Raw genomic sequence first — 15,668 nt, 5'->3', positions numbered from 1 at the left:
GGTGTGAAACGTGAAACAACAAAGCTGTTAGAAGAAAACTTAGGGCAGAGAATAGATACATTTTCTTAAACAGACACAAGAAACACAGCAAGAAAGTGACAGATTGGACTACATTAAGATGAGAAACTTCTGTGGGTCAAAAAACATGATTAAAGAGGAATGAGTAAGCCACATGTGAGAACAGTTATTTCAATACATATGGCTCATAAAGGACTTATATCTAAAAATATAAGCATATAACTTGTATTGAAAAGTATGTATCAAGTCAACAGGAAAATGTTTTAAAATAGGCCAAACATAGTGGTTCATACCTATAACCCCAGCACTTTGGAAGGCCAAGGCAGGTGAATCACTTGAGGTCAGGAGTTTGAGACCAGCCTGGCCAACATGGTGAAACCCTGTCTCTAGTAAAAATGCAGAGTTTGGCTGGAGGGTGGTGGTGAGTGCCTGTGGTCCCAGCTACTCGGGAGGCTGAGGCAGGAGAATCACTTGAACCTGTGAGGCGGAGGTTGAAGTGAGCTGAGATCATGCCACTGCATTCTAGCCTGGGCAACAGAGTGAGACTCTATCTCAGAAAAAAAAAAAAAAAAAAAAAAGGACTTTACATAGGTGCTTCCCAAAAGAGGATGTCCAATGACTGTTAAACTCCTGCACAGGTGCTCAAACCTCATGGGTCATCAGGGAAATGCAAATTAAAATGAGAGTAAGATACCACCGAGTAGCCACCAAAATGGTGAAAATTACACACCCAGTGTTGGCAAGGATGTGGAGCCGGTATCACCAGTTTGGAAAACTATTTGGCAGTACCTCCAAATCCAGCATCTCCACTATGTATTAGATAGCTCTTGGATATCATGCCACCTCCCCAGCCTCTAGCCTCACCTTGGTGTGAAGGCTTTGCGACTTTTCCTCCCACTTCAGGTACAGGTACAACCTGCCAGCACCTCCCATCACCCTCAGGGCTTCTCTGATGCCCCTGAGGAATGAGATAAGGGACCAACCTGACACCCACAGACTTGCAATCAGAAATGCAGGAGAGTTAACACACTCAGGCCTGTCCTTGTGTTACTGAACGGTGCCACACAGTTCCAGGGTCTGGGCGACTCAAACAAAGAATTGGATGAGACACATACAGATAGCAAAAAGTGTATTAAGTGCAGTATTCCACTCTCAGAGAGGAAGAGCAGACTGATCTCTGTGAGATGAGATCGGTATTAGTTTGGTGTACTTTGGATCTTTTTACGTTTTTTTTTTTTTTTTTTCCCCTCTTCCCAAGGCTGCCTAATCTCTAGCCAGTGTCTGCCTTTTTGACTGATAGGTGTGTTGCTTAGTTACTTTGGCCCCCGTGAGCTTGCACCTTGTCTCCATCCCATAATCCTAAGTACATACATGATATGCAGCTCATATGCATGAGCCTTAAGTAGCTGATTACCATAATGAGGTTATGTTAAGGATACCTTTTCTCTCCAATGCGCATGCCCATCTCTGAAGAGCAACCCCTTACTGGTTTGGTCGGGATCCTGCCAGCCATGGGGTCTTGTTCACCTTTATTTTATTTTATTTTTTTGAGATGGAGTCTCACTCTTGTCATCCAGGCTAGAGTGCAGTGGTGCAATCTCCGTGGCTCACTGCAAACTCCGCCTCCCGGTTCAAGCAATTTTCCTGCCTCAGCCTCCCGAGTAGCTGGGATTACAGGCACCCGCCACCATGCCCGGCTAATTTTTGTATTTGTAGTAGAGACTGAATTTCACCATGTCTACCAGACTGGTCTTGAACTCCTGACCTCAGGTAATCCGTCTGCCTCAGCCTCCCAAAGTGTTGGGATTACAGGCGTGAGCCACTGCGCCCAGCCCTGCTCACTTTTTTATCTTACTTTTGTTTTGGTTGCTGAACCTTTGCTTTTTGTCTGGCTTCTTGCTCACCGCCCCTTCACCTTGCTTCTTCTGCTCTCTGCTTTTACTTATTCTGCCCTTTATCCAACTTTCAATTCCCTTTGCTGTTTTCCTGTCTCATTTTCCCTGGTCTCCTATCTCACTTGCACAATGGCAGATGGATAAATGACAGATGGGAGTCAGTGGATAAATTCTTCCCTCTACCTCATCCCAGCTGAACTGTTATGAATCACATTCCTTATAAAACCTCTTGGAAGATGTTACTACAAGATTCAGCATCAGCTGCCTTTGGTACCAAGTGGTGGCCAGCTCTGAAACTCACCCTCATATTGGCTCTCATGCCTTCCCTGTTCACTTCCTTTCCCCCTTACTCTTGATTCCCTGTAATTGTACCCCCCAATTAAGTTCTACCTAAGGCCAGGCACCGTGGCTCATGCCTGTAATCCCGGTACCTTGCGAGGTTGATGGGGGAGGATTGTTTGAGGCCAGGAGTTTGAGACCAGCCTGGGCAACATAGTGAGACCCCATCTCTGCAAATAATTTAAAAATTAGCTGGGCATGGTGGTGCACGCTTGTAATCTCAGTTGCTCAGGAGGCTGAGGTGGGATGATCCTATGAGCCCAGAAGTTTGAGGCTGTAGTGATGAGCTATGATTGCACCACTGCAGTCCAGCCTGGATGACAGAGCCAGATCCTGTCTCTAAAAACACAAAACAAAACAGAAGTACCTTCTGAGCTTCTGCCGCAGGCACTGCTTTCTGGAGAGGATGAACTAAGATACACCCCTAGGTATGTCTCCAACAGAAATAAATATATAAATGTACTAAAAGGCATTTACGATATCATTCACAGCAGTCTTCCTAGTAGCCCCAAACTAAAAACAACCCAGATAGCCATTCACAGTAGAATGGATTAACATGTTTAGAGTACACGTAGATTCCGGAGTTCTGTGCTACAAAGGCAATGAACAAATTACTACTATGTTGCAACATGGTGAATCTCATAAACAATGGTGAACAACAGAAGCTGGATACAAGATTACATTTTTTGTAATCTTGTGATTACATTAAATTTTTTTTTTTTTTTTTTTTTTTTTTAAGAAATAGAGACTCAGCCTATTGCCCAGGCTGGAGTGCAATGGCATCATCATAGTTCACTCAGCCTCCAACATCTGGGCTCAAGTGATCCTCCCATCTCAGCCTCCAGAGCAGCTACAGCTACAGGCATGTGCCACCACACCTGGCTAATTTTTAAATTTTTTTTGTAAAGACAGGGTCTGGCTCTGTTGCCCAGGCTGGTCTTGAACTCTTGGGCTCAAGAGATCCAGTTCTGGGATGATTCCATTTATAATTCTAGAATAGGCAAAATGAATGCATGATGTTAGAAGTCAAGATAGAGGTTTATCCTTACTCTTTTGGGGGTAGGAACTGGGCAGGGGCATGAGGAGGGGCCCTGGTGTGCAGATCATGCCTGACTTATTAATCTGGGTGCTGGTTTCACGAATATGTTCAGTTTATGAAAATTCAACGAGGTGAACACTCTGTGATTGGTGCATGTTTGTGTGTGTGTAGATTACACTTTGACAAACATGGGACATTACACATGACCTGGGCAGGGTCCTGGGCGGGTCAGGATCTGCATGCTGGGAGGGGGTCTGTGGCCTGCTCTGACTCCACAGTCCCTCGTGGGTGTTAAACTCACTCAGCACTCCCACGCCACTTTCATTCTCTTTTTCACTCCCAGGTCCAGCCCAGGTATTCTCTCAGGCAGCCCCAGACTTTCCTTGGTTTCTATCATCCTGAACCCAAACCACTCCTTCTCCAAGTTGCATGCACCTGCTAGTTGATGGCCCCCTCTCTGCTTCTGTCTCATGGATTCTCAGCCCTGGACGATGTTTCTGTTGTGCTTGCCTCCTTCTCTCTCCACCTTCTCTGGCCTTGCCCTGCATTTCCTGCCTCCTCTCTGCACCCTCCCTAGGCCTCTCCCCAACAACCATGTTCAACCCTTGCACTGGTGGGCCAAGGGCGCAAACACACACTCAAGCCCCACACCCGGGAGGCCTACATATTTCCAAGTTAGAGATGAAACTGTACCCACAATGCAGCCCTCATTTGCACCTGGCCCTGCAGCCCGCCCCAGGGGCGTGATCTTCCCTGGCCTGTTCTCATGACCATCATCCACTGGGGTGGGAACTAGGACAGTGCCCGAGACCCCTGTGTGTGAGCGTGCTCCTGAGTGGGGGCTGGCCTGGACACCCTTTCTCCACCTCACTTTTCCAACCTGGCATTTCCAGGGCATTCTAATCTCCTCCCCAAAATCTCACCAAGTAACAAGACGGGGAAGGAGCACAGACAGGTACCAGGACGCCAGGCTGCCCAGAAAACACACTCACACAACCACACATAACTACGCACAACACACACAACCACACACACATGCACAACCACACACACTCTCACACCTACATACATGACCACACACACTGTCACACACATGCACCCAGCCACACACTCATACCTCACACACTCACACGCTCACATGCACAACCACACATACATAATCACACATGCATTCAGTCTCACACACATGCACACACCCACACACTCATATCTCACACACACGCTCACATGCACAACCACACATACATAATCACACACGCATTCAGTCTCACACACATGCACACAACCACAACTACATACAACCACACACAACCACACACACACGCACAACCACACACATTCACTCACATATCCAGATGCATGACCACATACACACTCTCACACACTCATATGCACACAACCACACGCTACATACAACCACACACAACCCCACACAGTCCTACACACTCATGCTCACAACCACACACTCAAAACCACACACACAACCACATGCACTCAGCCACACACAACCACCTACACGGCCATGCATACTCACTCTCACATAGTGACATACACACAACCACACACGACTGCACCCTCATAACCACACACAACTACACACTTAAAACCACACACACAACTGCATACTCACTCTCACACACTCATACACACAACCACACACACAACCGCACATTCACAACTACACACAACCATACACAACCTCTCACACAACCACACATTCACAATCACACACAACCATTCACACACTCATCCACACATGCACTCAACACTCAGCCCCACATCTTCGGGCCTGTGGGGATCTTTTTTTGACATCTGTCCTCTCCCACAATTCACTGTTGTTCAGTTAACAACCTTTAAAACACTCTTAATGAGACTGAAATTTAAAAAAAAATTATTGGGCCAGGCACAGTGGCTCAAGCCTGTAATCCCAGCACTTTGGGAGGCCGAGACAGGCGGATCATGAGGTCAGGAGATCGAGACCATCCTGGCTAACCCGGTGAAACCCCGTCTCTACTAAAAAATACAAAAAACTAGCCGGGCGAGGTGGCCGGCGCCTGTAGTCCCAGCTACTCGGGAGGCTGAGGCAGGAGAATGGCGTAAATCCGGGCAGGCGGAGCTTGTAGTGAGCTGAGATCTGGCCACTGCACTCCAGCCTGGGCGACAGAGCCAGACTCTGTCTCAAAAAAAAAAAAAAAAAATTCTTTGCATTTGCTGCTGGTGACGTCCTGGCTCTCCAGGGGATGGGATCCATGGCAGGGACCCTCTTGCCCAAGTCTAAGGTTGGCCTGGCCTCCATAGCTGGTGGGGCTTCTAGAATGACCACAGGGTGTTGTTCCCTGTAATTTTCAGGCTGTGGCATCCCACCCAGCCCCAACCCATCCCTCCTGTGAGTGGGATCAGGATCCCAGTTGCTACGCCCAAAGCTCCGACCGCCCCACCTGGGCCTTTCACCATACACCCACCTCCCCATGCACTCCACTCCCCAACCCCGTCCTGGGGGCTGAAACAGCTCCTCCCCAACCCAGGGCTGCTGCTCCAAGGTACAAATGGAACCCGCCCTGTCTCGGATCCTCTTCTTTCAGCGCAGCCACAGGCTGTGAATGACCCCACAGGCAGGTGTCAGGAGGGAGATCATTTAATTCATGGTCCAAACTGAGACAGGTTTGCTAGTGAAAGGAGGCGCTCTTTATAATTACAGCAGGGTGTAATTGACAGACGTAAACCAGGACATCCCAGCAAACTGGATGGGTGGTCACTCTTTCAAGCTAGTGCCTCGGACTCTGCGTGCCCAGATACAGCAGGTGTTGGTCACACCTTGCCTGCTCCTGCTGCCTCCTTGGCTGTACCTTGTCACACCTTCATGCTCACTTGTCCCTCATGAGTCAGGCCAGGCATCACCTTGGCCAGGAAACCACCTGGTCCCCAGAATGGAAGAGTGCCAGTCTGTGTCCACATCACCACCTCCCCAGGCTCAAATGCACCTGGTCTTGTCTCCAGCATGTCACAGGTTCTCCATGGAGATTCCAAGTGTCTGCCTCAGGAGCTGTGAGATGCCGGTTCTGGTCCTGGCTCTGCCATGGACTTACAGATTGGACATGGAGCGTCTCAGGTTTTCCCTGTGAGGGGCAGAAGAAAAGGGCAGCATGTGATCCCTCGGTACCCACAGCTGTTGGACGGGCAGTTTGCCTGAACGTGCCCTTCTTGCTCCCCACTCCCTGGGGTTGTAAGAGGGGCATGGAGGAGGGGGTGACCTGTCAGGGAGGCCAGGTTTCTTGTATCTTCCTGTCATCTCATGTCCTCCCCTGAAGCCACTGCAGGCACAGTCCGGTGAGGCCCAGTAGGGAACATGAGAAGGTAGGGCTTGGACTTCTGATCTGGAACCGGGATCTCCTCTCCTTCCAGGGGTTCCAAGCCCTGCATTCTGTGGGGCCAGCCTCCTGGACCAGGGTACCCTCTCCCTGGGACCTTTACCCATATCCTTCCATTTAAAGACACCCGCCATTCCAAAAGGTGCCACCAGAGGGCAGCCTCTGTGTCAGTCCTTGAGACCAAGTGCCTGAGCTGGACCTAGTGGCCTGACTCTCCGGATGTTAGAGTCCGGGCCTCTGCTGGATCCTGCATTGGAGGGCTGGGGAGAGCAGGCTAGGATTCCTGAGCTTCTCCTGGGACCACTAGAGTCAGCTGGGAGCCAGGGAAATCCTTCCTGAGAGCGGCTCACGCTCCCTTCTGCTGTTGCTGGAGAGGGGAGATGCAGGGGAGGCCCCAGGGGCTGTGGGTGCTGGCCTGGGTCAGGACATTCATAGTGAAACCAGAGAGATCTTGCAGTAAGATTCATTTCGTGCAGCGCACCTGCCTCGGGGCAGGGCTGGGAGGCACGGGGAGGCGATAGAGCCCGTGTGGTGGCGGTGGCTGCGGGAGGGCCCGGCGCTTATCTGATGGGCCTGGCCTTTCTCACAGCTCGGTGGAACTGCCCTGCCAGGCCCATCTCGGCCGGTGGGCCGGGGCTCCGTAGGCCCCGTGGGCCCAGCCTCCCCACCTGCCTGGTGGGCAGGGAGGCCATGAGCCTGGGAAAGGCGCGGGCGGCCACGGCTGGAGGGGAGCGGGCACCGTGGGGCTGCGCGCTGCAGCGGTCTCCCCCCACTGGCTCCAAGACACGTCAAAACCCGGTACAAAAAATTGGGGCAATCTACGTGTTTACTTCTAACAAATGAATGCTTCTAACGTAAAAACAAGACTTTGCACACCACCAGGGGTTGTTCGGATCGGAAAACGCATGGGTTCACGGGATGCTGTGGGTGGAGGCCCAGCTGGATGTGGCCCCTGGGTGGCAGCATCCTCAGCTCTGCCCGTGGCTGGGGGACTGTGTGTGGAAGGTCGGTGAGGGACCCCAGAAAAAGTCTAACTGCCAAAGGCAGAGGTTGCAGTGAGCTGAGATCGTACCACTGCACTCTAGCCCTGACAACAGAGGGAGACTCCATCTCAAAAGAAAAACAACATTTTTGCGGTTTTTTTTTTTTTTTCTCTCATTAGCTATCGTTAGTGTTAGTGCATTTTATGTGTGGCCCAAGACAATTCTTCCAATGTGGTCCAGGGAAGCCAGAAGATTAGACCTCCTTGGTCTAAGGCAAAGCAGTCTCAGGGTCAGAAGACCCCCACCCCAGCTCGGGCCCAGGTCACCCTCCCTGCAGAGTGCCTCTCTGAGCACAGGGCACCAGCTGCTTGCAGGGGACTGAGCTACCTGCTGGAGGAGGGTTCAAAACTGGCCCCCCATCCTGTGCTTATGTGAGTCGCCAGTGGGCTATCTAGCCCCGCCACTCAGGACCTGCAGATGGATGTCTGTGGAAGCACTTTCACAACGACATGTCACAGGGACGGAGGACTTCGGATGAGGACTCTCCAGGCTGGCCAGTGGGCTCCGCCCTGACCATGGGCTGGGACCCCAGTCAACCGGGCTGGGGCTGGGCCCTCGCAGAAGGGGCGAGATAGCCTGGCTTGACCATGGGATGGGATTGGGACATTGTCTGGGGGAGCAGGGGTGGGGCCAGTCCTATGTTATCTCTCCATTTCAAAGAGGGAAAAACCGGGCACAGACAGAAAGAATCATCAGTCCAAGGCCTCACTGCTGGTAAGTGGGGAACTGGGGTAACCAGACCCTGAATCCTGGGGGTCTGGTAACCGTGACCCTGGGAGGCCTGGCCATGTGATCCTAGGGTTTTCTGGCCCCCTCCTGGCCTGAGGCACTCATCCCAGCCCCGTCAATTTGATGGGCAGAGACCCAGGCCTGCCAATGGCCGGGTGTGGCCAGCCTTGTGGGACTGAGCAGGGCCCGGTAGCTTCTGCCCAGAGCTGCCTTTGATCTCAAAAGGAGGCTACCCTTGTAGGTGAGAGGCGATCTGGGCGCTGCTGTGCTAACCCCATGCCCTAGGACCACTCAAATCTTCTCTCTTGAGTCTCCCTGGACCGAACTACCTGGTTGCTCTCAGTCCCTTCCATAGTCCCTCATCTTCCACCTGCCCCTGCAGTGCCCTGGGGCTCCCTCCAGCACTCCCATCTCCTCACCTTTTTTTTTTTTTTTTTTTTAGATAGAGTCTCACTGTCTTGCCCAGGCTGGAGTGCAGTGGTGGGATTTTGGCTTACTGCAACCTCTGCCTCCCGGGTTCAAGCGATTCTCCTGCCTCAGCCTCCTGAGTAGTTGGGATTACAGGCATGCACAAGCACGTCTGGCTAATTTTTGTATTTTTGGTACAGATGGGGTTTGACCATGTTGGCCAGGCTGGTCTCGAACTCCTGGCCTCAAATGATCCACCTGCCTCAGTCTCCCAAAGAGCTGGGATTATAGGTGTGAGCCACTGTGCCCAGCCTCCCTCACTCTTGACACTTCATGGACCTGCCGTCTTTACTCCTTGTTGCCTACACCCACATGTTCCTCCTGGCCTCAGACCTTTGCACCCTTGCTCTAGCTGAGGGTCCAGGCATTGATCCCCCTTCACTCCCAGGCCTCACCTCCTTTCCCTTAGCCATGGGACATCTTCCTTCTGCCGCCCATGGTTCTGCAGACAAGAACCCTGGGGTGGTCCTCCCTATCCCCTGCCCCCCATGAGCATCTAACCTGGTTCATCTAACCAGACCTCTTCTCCTGCTGTAAAGAATCTTATTGTATCTCCTTACCACCCCAAGGTAAAATTTACAGATAATAGAATCCTATCTAATGGGATTCTATTATTATCTATTTCAAAGATCCATCTAATGCCCTAGCTTTGAAATAAGGAAGAAATAGACCAGGCACAGTGCCTCATGCTGTAGTCCCGGCACTTTGGGAGGCCGAGGAGGATCACACGAGGCCAGGAGTTCAAGGCTGCAGTGAGCCACGACTATGCCAGTGCACTCCAGCTGGGGTGACAGAGCAAGACCCTGTCCCTAAGAACAATAAATAAATAAAATAAAGAAGAACTAAAAGGAAGGTAATTTATAATTTCATTATGTATATCCAGTTGGAAAGAGGTCTGGGTGTGACCTACAGTGGACTCAGATGTGGGCTGCACAGAATGGCAGAGGCTGTCACTGCTGTAGACACAGATGGGAGCAGAGTTACCCTCAGGGCTCAGGTGCCTGCTGGGGCCGCCCTGCCATCCTGGGGATGTGTTTCTCCAAAATGGCGAATGCTTCTTGATAAATTTCCAAACAAAACAAAGCTCCATCTCCCCTCAGCTTTCATGCTCATTGCATCCCTAGGAAATTGTGCATCTGGAAAAGATGTCGAACGGAAGTAGCCATTCCCGATAGGCTCATCACCAATAGGGTTTATTACCAATCCTCCACCAGAGTTCCTCATCCTCCACGCTGTGGACATGTGGAGCAGAATAACTGCTGTGCAGTGAGGTATGTTCGGCAGCATCCCTGGCCTCTACCCTCTAAATGCCAGCAGTACCCCTAGGTCATGACAATCAGAAGTGGCTCCGGACACTGAGAAATGTCCCCTGAGGGGCGAAATTGTCCCAAGTTGGCAGCTATATTCAGATGCTGTGTGGGGTGCAGGGCAACTTGCCGCTGGGCGGAATGCCCCTCACATAGCAAGTCCCTGCTACCCCATGACTACAGCACCGCATTACTGCAGCCAGTGAACCCCCTTGCATTTCTAAACTACCCCAGGGGAGAAGCAAAACTGCCGTTGTGGGCCTCTGACCTCCCCGATTCTCTAATCTGGGTGAGTGTGGGGGCAGTGATGACAAGAAGCTCCTTCCCCTCCCAGCACACACTGCAAGCAAGATCTGCAGTCCTCATCTCTCCCAGGCCTGGCTACTCTGTAACAGCTGCATCCTCACTGGCCTTGTGGGGACATGGGACGCTTCCCTGCCATGGCTCCCAGCGGCCCCGGTGTGCTGGCCTTTCTGCTTCCCTTAATTCCAGCCTCCCTGTTCTAGCTGCTTGGAATGTCAAATGTCCTCAGTGCTTTTCCTCTGCAGTTACCCTGGAATTCCAGCGGAGTGCTTAGGTTGGTGGAGCCTTCTTAGCCCAGGTATCCTCCTCCTCCAGGGAGCCCTCCTGAAATGCCCCTCCCTTGATAGGCTGGGGCCAGCACTCCCTGCCGGGTTTCCTTAGCCCATGTGAGATAGCATCCACTCATTATGTGTTCCTCATTCCCTGCCTCCTGCTCCCCCATACCATCCCTTAATCCAGCCAGAGTCATTCCTCTTCGTGGCATCCCAGTCCTGGCCCGGAGTCTGGCTCCTAAAAGGCACTATTATAAATATTGGTGGCAAAGTTGAGGCTGTGACGCTCAGTTCAATTCTTTTTTTTTTTTTTTTTTTTTTTTTACAGAGACAAGGTCTTACTCTGTCACCCAGGCTGGAGTGCAGTGGTGCAGTCATAGCTCATTGCAGCCTCAAAATTCTGGGCTCAAGCAATCTTCCAACTCAGCATCCTGAGTAACTGGGATTACAGGTGTGAACCATCATGCCTGGCTAATTAAAAAGTAAAAGAAAATTTTTGTAGAGACAGAGTCTCGCCATGTTGCCCAGGCTGGTCTTGAACTTCTGGCCTCAAGCAACTGCCCTGCCTCAGCCTCAGCCTCCCAAAGTGTTGGGATTACGAATGTGAACTTCTTCAATTCAATTCAATTGGCCCTTCAAATCTGTGTTCATTCACCGAAGATTCCAATGCCCCTCCCCCATATAAACTGGGGCAGACCGGAGGAGCAGCGGAGGTGGGGTGGATAGAGTCCCAGCGCTGGAGGAGACCCACTTGTGAGCCACCTGGAATCTCATCTGCCTGCCCAAGGCTTCTGCCCCTTCTACAGGAACGGGAGTTCCCTCAGGTGGACATAGGAGCTTCTCCATCTGCAAGTGCCCACCAGGGAAGAACTGCACCAATCCCGATGGTCACTGGGGCTGAGGGAGGGCACTGGGGATGCAGGGGCCCTCTAACTCCCACCTATAGAACCCTTTTGGGGGCCCAGGCCTCCAGGCCAGCTCCCTGGCACACACCACTTGTGGAGCTTGAACTTCCAGCTCCTAAGCCCTGGGGCTTTGAGCACAGCCTGGGCAGCAGCTGCAGGCACGTTGGGGTGCCCATTCTCTCTTCATCCACCCCCACGCCTGCCCATCTCTAGCCAAAGTCCATGCCGGGCACGCAGGTGAGGGCTGCGGGGAAGAGCACACAGAGGCTGCAGCTGCATCCCCCGGCCCGTCCTCAGCCCACTAAGCCCCTGGCCCAACCCTGGCTGAGACCCCAGCCTGCCCCGTGGGTAGCTGGCTTCTGTGACACCTCCGTTGCGTAAGAAGGGACTAGAGGTTAGGTGAAGGGTGGAGGGCAGGGGGCGCTCTAGTGAACGAGGCCACCTCCCAGCTGGCAGGGCTGAGTGCATGGCAGTGAGGGACGCCTGGGTCCTGGGAAGGCACAGGAGGTAGAGACCCCGAGGCCCTGCCAGCTTCCCCCTGCAAGCCTGGGAAGCAAAGTGCCCACATCTTCTGTTTCTGTCAGTTCCTGCAAAGTCCCAGTGCTTGCAACGGGGAAATGGGGCAAGTGACCTTCTCCCTCCTCTCTTGGTGGCTCTGGAAGGAAAAAGTCAGTGGTGTCGCCTGAAGGCAGCCCCTTTAAGCAGACTGGGTCTGGGGGTCTCAGATGCCCGGCGCTGCCCCGTGCTGCTGGCCATGCATGCCCCCGTGCCTTGGTTGGCAGGGTTCTGGGCAGCCCCGCCTACAGGCCTTTCCCCCAGTTCTTCCAGCTCTCCTGGGTGATGCAGGAGGCCTGGCCCTGGCCCAGAAGGGAGGCTGCTCTTGGCTGATGTTCACGTGCCTGCTCCTGGGCCTGGCCTGGCTCCTGGGTCCTCTCCCATGCCCGTGTCCTTGAGGGCCACCAGGAGACAGGCCCTGGTTGGGGCAGGTGTTGCCTTGGGGCTGGTCCCTCCTAGGCTTCTGGCTGGGCTGGTGCCCTCCTTCCCCACTGGGTTTGGGTGTTCACCTGGGGCTCCTGGCTCTGCCCCAGGTTGACTTTCACAGCAGCAGCCGTGAGGCCTGGCTGGGAGGAGGTGGGTGGAAAGTCCAAGGCCCCTCCTCTAGGCCTCCCTCCCCAGGGGGACTAGTTGGTCACGGGGGTGGGGGTGGGTGCTCCTGGGCGGGCGCTCCCGGGGGTGAGGGGTAGCTGGGGGATGCAGCTGGCCCGGTAGGGCACTGGAGAAGACCCTCTACCCAGAGGGCCCCAGGACCCCCCTCCCCATGGGCCCACACGGCTCTGTGGCCGTGTGCGTGGGAGGGATGAGTGTCACAGCGGGTGTGAGTGCACCTGTGGGTGCGGCCCGGAGAGCCCGCATGGGGGCAGGGGACCGTGAGAACCAGTCTGTGGGTGGAGACCTAGGGCAGGGGTGCCCTTGCTTTCTGGGATGTCCCAGGCCAAGGAGTTTGGGGGCATGGGGGCCCACAGTGCCAGAGGAAATCCTGGCCACTAGGTGTCACCCGGAGCCCATGGGACAGAAGCAGCCCCCCCACCAGGGGAGGGGCTGGAGCCTTACCTCCCAGGTATGCCCACTCCTGCAGCTGGGGGGCAATCCCTGGTCTGTCACAGTGTCTGAGGGTCCACTTGCAGTGGGGAGCCGGTGGCACGGCGTCACCCCTTGCAGGAGGCCATACGCTGTATGGAAGCACGCCATCCTCACCTCCTGCCCACATAGACCGGGACTGAGGAGGGAACCCAGGTGGGGATGCAGCATTCCCTCCAAGCCCACCCAGCCCCTCTGATGCCCAGGTGCCTGCTGCAGGGGCCCCCTTGTGCCAGCCCCTCCAAGGGAGCAGCTTGGACCTGCACCTGCCGTGCTTGCCAGCCTCAGGATGAAGGAGGGAAGGGTCCTTGCTCACAACTGCCCCCAATCCCCACTTAGGTCCAGCTCAGCATATTAGGGTCCCAAAGCCCCACCCAGACCACTGGCGGGCTTTTGCAGCCGTTCAGAGCTGGTCCCCACCCTCCTGCTGTGCATCCACTCATCCAAAGCACAGCAAGGATCTACTGTGTGCTGGGAGGACCCTACCTGGCAGAGTTCACGGGCGATGGAATGTCAGCCGCCTAATACAGAAACCAGAAAATTTGTTATTTATCTATTTGTGGGACAAAGTCTCGCTCTGTTATTCAGGCTGGAGTGCAGTGGCACTATCTCGGCTCACCACAAACTCCACCTCGTGGGTTCAAGTGATTCTTCTGCCTCAGCCTCCTGAGTAGTTGGGACTACAGGCATGCACCACCATGCCCTGCTAATTTTTGTATTTTTAGTAGAGACAGGGTTTCACCATGTTGGTCAGGCTGGTCTTGAACTCTTGACCTCAAGTGATCCACCTGCCTCAGCCTCCCAATACAGGAGTGAGCCACTGCACCCAGCTAATTTTTATATTTTTTGTAGACACAGGGTTTCACCATACTGGGCAGGATGGTCTCGAACTCCAGACCTCAGGTGATCACCTGCCTTGGTCTCCCAACGTGCTGGGATTACAGGCATGAGCCACTGTGCCTGGCCTAAATCAGAGAATTTGTAATGGAGACAGCGACACACAGAAAAACATCATGGAGGAACTGGAAGGGCTGTGGGTGAGGTGGCAGCTTTAGTGGGGCTTGGGGGAGGGGAGCGCCCCCAGGGAGGGCCTTGTAAGCAGGTGAGGAAGAGCATCAGTTAGGCGAGCACCCCAGGGAGATACATTAGGGCAGCTGGAACAGTCCGTGCTAAGGCCCCAAGGCAGGAACGAGCCAAACCTGTTAGTGAAACACCAGGACCTGTGTGGACTAGGGCGGTGAGGCAGGTGGGAGGTGGCAGGAAACAGAGGGCCTTGAACCATGCTGCCTTCTTCTCCCCAGGCCCTCAGGGGCCATCCCTGCCACAGGGTGGTGGAGCCTTCTGACTGGCACATGAGGCTGTCCTAGCTGAGGCTGGTCCTGGCTGGTGAGGAGAAGATGCCATGGCTCAGGGGGTCAAACAGGATCCAACCCTCATACCCTGTAGGCTGAGGAGCAGATATAATCCTGAGAGAGGCTGGGTAAGATAGCTCTCGCCTGTAATCCCAGCACTTGGGGAAGCCAGTGTGGGAGGATTGCTTGAGTCCAGCCTGGGCAACATAGCAGGACCCTGTCTCGACAGGTGGAAAGACAAACAAGAAAACCCCCCAAAATACTTAAGCAGTCATGGTGGCATGCACCTGTAGTCCCAGTTACTCAGGAGGCTGAGGCGGGAGGATCGCTTGAGCCCAGGAGTTTGAGGCTGCAGTGAGTTGTGATCACAGCACTGCACTCTAGTGACAGAGCGAGACCCTGTTTCAAATTAAAAAAAAAAAAATCATGGAGGGGCCCTTTCCCCACCAGCTGAGGGCTCCCCAAGGCAGGGCACGACTGGTCTGTCCTAGCTGCCAGGCCCCTAGACAGGGTCTTCTTGGCTGGGGGGCAAGGTTAGCTGGGGTAAGGCAGAGGGAAGGGTGGCAGAGGTCCTGTCCCAGCACCTCTCTGCTGCTCAGCCCTTTGCAGTATCTCTGCAAACCCCAGAGTAAAACCAAAGACCTTGCCACAGCAGTGACCCTACGCACAGCCCCAGAAGCTCGTTCACCTCATCCGACTCTCCCTGTCACCCAGTTGGCACTACTACACTACTCCTTAAGTAGGGACGCTCCTGCCCCAGGGCCTTTGTGCTGGTGGTTCCTCTGCCTGGAATGCCCTTTCCTTGAAACCCTCAGGGCTCCTCACCCCCTCACCCCACTGCAGGACCGCCAGATGCCACCTTCCCAGGAAGCTTTCTCTGCCCATTCCATCGAAAAGCACATTCCCCACCCCAGCACTTTCTTTCCTTTTCTCCTTCCTTCCCTTCTTTCCTTCCTTCCTTCCTTCCTTCCTTCCTTCCTTCCTTCCTTCCT

The sequence above is a fragment of the Piliocolobus tephrosceles genome, chromosome 21 (genome assembly GCF_002776525.5).
Source record: "Piliocolobus tephrosceles isolate RC106 chromosome 21, ASM277652v3, whole genome shotgun sequence".
NCBI lineage: Eukaryota > Metazoa > Chordata > Mammalia > Primates > Cercopithecidae > Piliocolobus > Piliocolobus tephrosceles.
Note: the sequence above shows the minus strand (reverse complement) of the source record.